This window comes from Penaeus vannamei, chromosome 28 (assembly GCF_042767895.1).
Source record: "Penaeus vannamei isolate JL-2024 chromosome 28, ASM4276789v1, whole genome shotgun sequence".
Lineage (NCBI taxonomy): Eukaryota > Metazoa > Arthropoda > Malacostraca > Decapoda > Penaeidae > Penaeus > Penaeus vannamei.
Genome location: NC_091576.1, coordinates 8,131,214 through 8,138,389, shown reverse-complemented (window position 1 = coordinate 8,138,389; position 7,176 = coordinate 8,131,214). Strand labels below are relative to the sequence as shown.

Sequence of the window (7,176 nt, the reverse complement as noted above, 5' to 3'; positions counted from 1 at the left end):
ATAAAAGAAAATGTAACAAAGATTTTTAGAATATATAATTGTACTCTTACCTTAATAATATGTTATCAAATCAAAATTAATATAGATAATACATACATGATTGAAAACAATAATCTCTCTCTTTCTCTTCTCCCCCTCTCCTCTTCTCAGTCTCTTCTCTCTCTCTCTCTCTCTCTCTCTCTCTCTCTGTCTCTGTCTCTGTCTCTGTCTCTGTCTCTGTCTCTGTCTCTCTCTCTCTAGGATGTAACTAGTGTGACATCTTTTTTATAGTATTTCCCTTTCTGTCAAAGCTGGAAACTGCTGTTGTGCTTTCTAACTGAGGCATCCAAAGGCTTGACTCAAGTTCATGAGGATTATGATGAATATGAAATCGGAGTAAATTACACCACAAGATCCCATATGAGAAAGAATGAAAGAAAGAGAGAGAAAGAAAGAAAGAAAGAAAGAGGAAAGAAAAGAAAGAGGGGGCCATTACTTTAGATAGAAATTATTTTCTCTACAAAATTTACTGTGTTCTTGTAGTGTAGTGGTTAACACGACTGACTCTGAATCAGGAGATCTCGGGTTCGATTCCCGACAAGGACAAACTTCCTAGCATTTTATTAGTATTATTTTTCTCTTTAATGTTTCTTATGCATCTTTTGCGTGAATTGTGTAAAAGGTTCATCTTTGATTTTGTAATGTACTTTACAAAGCAGTAAACTACTGTGATTTATAAATGAGACAGTTGAAGGCAGAATGAAATACGTTTATGATTTCTTTCGTCTGAAAAATTATTTGGGTTCATAATAGTTATATTATCAGTATCTAGAAAATTAACTGAGGTCCAAATTATACTCAGAGTTATGTATCTATAGATTTCATTTATTTATTTATTTATTTTTCAGTTGTAAACAAAAGAGAAAAGGAAAAAATCTACATTTTGAACATGAAAATTTGGAATAAGGAAAGGGGAGGTTTTTAATGTAGGTGTATGGAAAAATAAGAGAAAAAGTCATGTAAATTCGGTTTAAAAGTCCGCGTGTGATGTTGGACGTAAGCGCAATCCCTTCCCTTTAAAATTTAAAGGTTCGTTACTGTAAGTCATCAAGCTTTGAAAATAAAAAAGGAGCCACGGCAAACCTTATTGAAAAAATATGTATACATACAAAGAAATAACAGAACATTTTGAACATATACTGATAACGTGGCTTACACACACAACTTGTTTTTTTATTATTATTATTGTCATTATTATCTATTCATATGTATATTTGTATTTGTACTGAACTGCAAGGTTATTATGGCAGATTTAAAATGAAAAAGAAAAACTAGAAATGAAATAAAGGCTTACAGAAATATAAGACAAAACTAAAAATACATTGGACCTTAAAACATGGAAACTATCAGTGAAGGTTCTCAACACAAGGCTTCCCGTTTTCCTTTAAATCCAACAGACTGTACCTGCAAACAGGAATAAGTAAAACAGCAGAGTTGATAATTAATTAGGAAGCACACCACAGCTTCTTGAACAAAACTTATAATACACAAAGAACAAAAAGAATATTTTAAACATTTACTGATAGTAAGACTTTCGTAGACATACAACACAGACACATTATATGTGTTTACAAACACACACATATATATATATGTGTGTGTGTGTGTACATATATATACATATATATAAGCACACACACATATATGTTTATATATATGATTTTATAGTTATATAAGTGTTTAATGTAACACATAGTCATGATAAATTTACGATTAAAGAGGTGCATCCGTCTCCCTTGTTGCTATGCCAGGTCAATGATTTCGTTCCAGTCTCTCGTCGTTGGATCTTTGGCTTATGGAGAGCATTGCCTGCGCATATTAACGGTCTGGTCTGCAGTGCAAGGGAGATTGTGGAAAGGGCCTCGAACCTCTTGCGTCACGTGACCTCTGCACATCAGATCGAGTCAATTCTCGCCTCTCCCTCTCTCCCTCTTAATGAATGACACTTTCCATGCGCCTCCTTTCTTAAAGACTTTTTATTGGCATACTTGGCGCATGGCAATATATATCATAGTAAAAAAAATCACTGGTATGAAAGTTGCAATTGTTTCTGTTTTTTTCTCTCTCAAATTCCACAATGATTTATAATCCGCAAACATTATATACCTCTTTATCAACCGTAAACCTTCAGAAATCCATTGGTAATTAATTGCATTGTGATCATTTCGCCTTAGGGTGCATCCAGCAGTTTTGTCTATAAGTTGGGATAAAACACTTACCTCCCTGTGTCACTTTCCATTTCTCTTATTTTCTCCCTCACTCATTTTCTCTCTGTCTCTCCATTTTACCTGCAATATTGTGATCGAGTGCGCGTGTAATCTCTCTCTCTCTCTCTCTCTCTCTCTCTCTCTCTCTCTCTCTCTCTCTCTCTCTCTCTCTCTCTCTCTCTCCTGACCAATTGCTTCTTTAATACAAGTTTACAGCTTCATGTTGTGAGACTTCACTCATGTCAAAAATACAAAAGGCAGGCAAATACATGTACAAATTCACGATCCATTTGGTGATGCAACAAATGCTTTGCTTAAATATACTATTGTTTTCACCTTTAGTACAGGTGAAAAAAAATGAATTGAATTACACTGATTTTTTTAGTTCTTAAATTGCACCAGTTATATTTATCATCTTTTAAACTAGAAACATTGTTCATAGCATTTATGCAAAAGAATTATTAACATAATATAGAAAATTTACTACGAATCAAATTACTGCATATTTCAGTATAATGAATTTACAGAAACAGTTTATATTGCGTTCAGAATGCATGTTTTGGTTTTTGAATTACTATTCTACTGATTGCTCATTCGTTCTTTGGGAAGAAGAAGAAGACAGACAGACAAACAAACAGACACAGAAAAAAAATAGAGAAACAATCCAGGGATGGGGGGGGGGGGTAGAGATTGAAAATACAAGCTATCTCCTTCATCTGTTCTTGTGGTGTAGTGGTTAACACGACTAACTCCAACCAGGAGATCTCGGGTTCGATTCCCGACGGGAACTAATTGCCAATTTTTTTTTTTTTTTTTTTTTTTTTGACTTTGGTGTTACTCATTTTCTTATATCAATACCTATAAATATGGTTCTTAACAAAAGTACAATTAGAATAGTAGTTATATAAAAAAAACGTTATTAATATTGCTGTTAGTACTATTCTTATCATTAAAATAATCTATGTTTATTTCCATATATTTGTATAGTTGCTGTTGTGATCATTATAATTACTATGAAATATGATTGTGTTAACTTTATCTTTCTCCAGGATGACATCTTTAACCTGGGAATAAACATTAACTTACCAAAAATAGACTTGTGTGACATAAGTTTTTGATTTTGTCATACATTTTACTGTTTGGCAAGCTGTTGTATTTTATAAATGTTACATCCAAAGGCAGAATCGAATATATATATATATATATATATATATATATATATATATATATATATATATATATATATATATATTTATAAATAAATAAATACAACAGTTTGCCAAACAGTAAAATGTATGACAAAATCAAAAACTTATGTCACACAAGTCTATTTTTGGTAAGTTAATGTTTATTCCCAGGTTAAAGATGTCATCCTGGAGAAAGATAAAGTTAACACAATCATATTTCATAGTAATTATAATGATCACAACAACAACTATACAAATATATGGAAATAAAAATAGATTATATTAATGATAAGAATACCATTTTCAGTAAGTGACGTTTCATGATATTAAACAAAAGACGATACTTCGTGTACACAACGCCATCTTTTGTTCAGATATTACATTATCCACCAATCGCTGGGGCTCACAGACTTTTGTCTGTCTGTCTTCTTCTTCTTCCCAAAGAACGAATGAGCAATCAGTAGAATAGTAATTCAAAAACCAAAACATGCATTTTGAACGCAATATAAACTGTTTCTGTAAATTCATTATATTGAAATATGCAGTAATTTGATTCGTAGTAAATTTTCTATATTATGTTAATAATTCTTTTGCATAAATGCTATGACCAATGTTTCTAGTTTAAAATATGATAAATATGACTGGTGCAATTTAAGAACTAAACAAAATCAGTGTAATTCAATATGAACAATGTTTCTGGTTTAAAATATGATAAATATAACTGGTGCAATTTAAGAACTAAAAAAAATCAGTGTAATTCAATTCATTTTTTTTCACCTGTACTAAAGGTGAAGGCAAAAGCCTGTGAGCCCCAGCGAACAAAAGATGGCGTTGTGTACACGAAGTATCGTCTTTTGTTTAATATCATGAAACGTCACTTACTGAAAATGGTAGGAAAGGGACTGTTTTTTTTTTTTTTTTGTTTTTGTTTTTTTTTGGTTTGTTTTTGTATGTTTTATGCTTCTTCTAGCTGTAGGCTTGCTTTCCAAATACTTCCATTGATGACGACGAAATCAAATAAAGAACTGTTTTACATACGTGTTTTGTTTATCCTTGATTGACACCAAATATGAATGAAAAAGATGAAAATTTATTAATGCCGAATGATTGTGGAATTTATTTAATATATTTGTTTATTTAATTAATTGTATTTATTGAATATGTTTATATTCATTGTATTACCACCAAAGATATTTTCTGCAATAAAATTGGATATTATTTAAACAATGGAATAATTCTATTGATATGTAAATATGCATACACATGAAATAATTATTAATGTTTTATTGTCTTTTTCTGAAAAAGTTCAAAACCTTATTTTAATGTAAAGAAATCTCTAATAAGAAAAAGTTATTAATGAACAGAATATATAATTCCATGTAAATTTATATATATATATATATATATATATATATATATATATATTAGTTAGTATATATTAGATAGTCATATTTCGTCTCTTATTAAAAAAAAGTAAAATCTCAACTGAAACTAAACCTTAAAAAAAATCTATATAAATTTATAGTCCCCTCTATAAACGTTCTCTTTTCTTAGTTACATATCTGAAAGATAGATGACGCTGTATGAAGTTTTGGACCTCACATTTTTTTCATCGGTGTGACACGTGCTTTCTTATCTTTGGTTTCCGTGGTCTTTTTTGGTTCAAATGATAGGCTGTAATAGTTAATCGTTATAGTAATCTAAAAAAAAGTATTTATCATATAAAACGATTAAAAAAGTTAGTGAAAACTGTAAATAATATTTCAAAATTGGCAAAATTCTCTCTTGTATTAGATAAAAACAGATACAAATTTGTAACTAGCTGCTCGCCTGTTTGTTTACATTTGTGTACAAGTTCCCCCGTCAGCTGACGATGAGAATAGCGAGAATAGGCCCTTATTTAGCATTACACATTCGTTGTTTCGCACTAAATCTTTGCCACATAGCCTGAATAACGTTCACCATCACCAGAGCCTGTGCAGGGGTTGAAGCCATCTTCCTGTGTTTAGGATTTTGGTCGGACTGTTTTCGTGGTTCTCATCGCTAGTGTGACTGCGCCAGCCAAAATGATGTAAGTAAAGTAACGCGGAAAAAGTGCTAGTGTGACGGCCTTTAGACTACCGATGCCTAGGCTAACCACAAGCTCATAATAGCGAATGTCAAATGTAAGGAAATATGTGATTTTTAAACCCCCCTGATTCGAATTTCTAATGGAGATATGATGGCCTAGTGGTTTTAGCATCGGACTTCGGGCGTGCCGGCCGCCCGGGTTTGAATGTTCGAATCCTGGCCGGTGACAGTGTTTCCTTGGGCAAGGAACTTTACTTTAATTGCCTAGTCGACTTGGGGGTGTATGAATGTGTGTGTGATGTATAATAATAATGTATAATATGTATAATCTAATATATTTCCTTTCATTTCAGGATTGGTGGTGAGTGGCGTGCTAGGGTCTCCCGGGGACTCAGGATTTGGTGGAGAGTGGTGGTGAGTGGCGTGCTAGGGTCTCCCGGGGACTCAGGATTTGGTGGAGAGTGGTGGTGAGTGGCGTGCTAGGGTCTCCCGGGGACTCAGGATTTGGTGGAGAGTGGTGGTGAGTGGCGTGCTAGGGTCTCCCGGGGACTCAGGATTTGGTGGAGAGTGGTGGTGAGTGGCGTGCTAGGGTCTCCCGGGGACTCAGGATTTGGTGGAGAGTGGTGGTGAGTGGCGTGCTAGGGTCTCCCGGGGACTCAGGATTTGGTGGAGAGTGGTGGTGAGTGGCGTGCTAGGGTCTCCCGGGGACTCAGGATTTGGTGGAGAGTGGTGGTGAGTGGCGTGCTAGGGTCTCCCGGGGGCTCAGGATTTGGTGGAGAGTGGTGGTGAGTGGCGTGCTAGGGTCTCCCGGGGGCTCAGGATTTGGTGGAGAGTGGTGGTGAGTGGCGTGCTAGGGTCTCCCGGGGGCTCAGGATTTGGTGGAGAGTGGTGGTGAGTGGCGTGCTAGGGTCTCCCGGGGGCTCATTATTGGTGGTGAGTGGTGGTGAGAGGCGTGCTAGAGTCTCCCGGGGGCTCAGGATTGGTGGTGAGTGGTGGTGAGAGGCGTGCTAGGGTCTCTAGGCGGCTCAGGATTGGTGGTGAGTGGTGGTGAGTGGCGTGCTAGGGTCTCCCGGGGGCTCAGGATTGGTGGTGAGTGGTGGTGAGTTGCGTGCTAGGGTCTCCCGGAGGCTCAGGATTGGTGGTGAGTGGTGGTGAGGGGCGTGCTAGGGTCTCCCGGGGACTCAGGATTGGTGGTGAGTGGTGGTGAGAGGCGTGCTAGGGTCTCTAGGCGGCTCAGGTTCGGTGGTGAGTGGTGGTGAGAGGCGTGCTAGGGTCTCCCGGGGACTCAGGATTGGTGGTGAGTGGTGGTGAGTGGCGTGCTAGGGTCTCCCGGGGACTCAGGATTGGTGGTGAGTGGCGTGCTAGGGTCTCCCGGGGACTCAGGATTGGTGGTGAGTGGTGGTGAGTGGCGTGCTAGGGTCTCCCGGGGACTCAGGATTGGTGGTGAGTGGTGGTGAGTGGCGTGCTAGGGTCTCCCGGGGGCTCAGGATTGGTGGTGAGTGGCGTGCTAGGGTCTCCCGGGGACTCAGGATTTGGTGGAGAGTGGTGGTGAGTGGCGTGCTAGGGTCTCCCGGGGGCTCAGGATTTGGTGGAGAGTGGTGGTGAGTGGCGTGCTAGGGTCTCCCGGGGGCTCAGGATTTGGTGGAGAGTGGTGGTGAGTGGCGTGCTAGGGT

General features: G+C 37.5%; 1 non-coding gene across 1 annotated transcript; it reads left to right on the top strand.

The window, feature by feature from the left end:
- The first annotated feature begins 512 nt into the window (after positions 1-512).
- Positions 513-585, top strand: TRNAQ-CUG (transfer RNA glutamine (anticodon CUG)). The gene has a single exon. It is a non-coding gene; the product is annotated as a tRNA-Gln (tRNA).
- Positions 586-7,176: the final 6,591 nt, after the last annotated feature.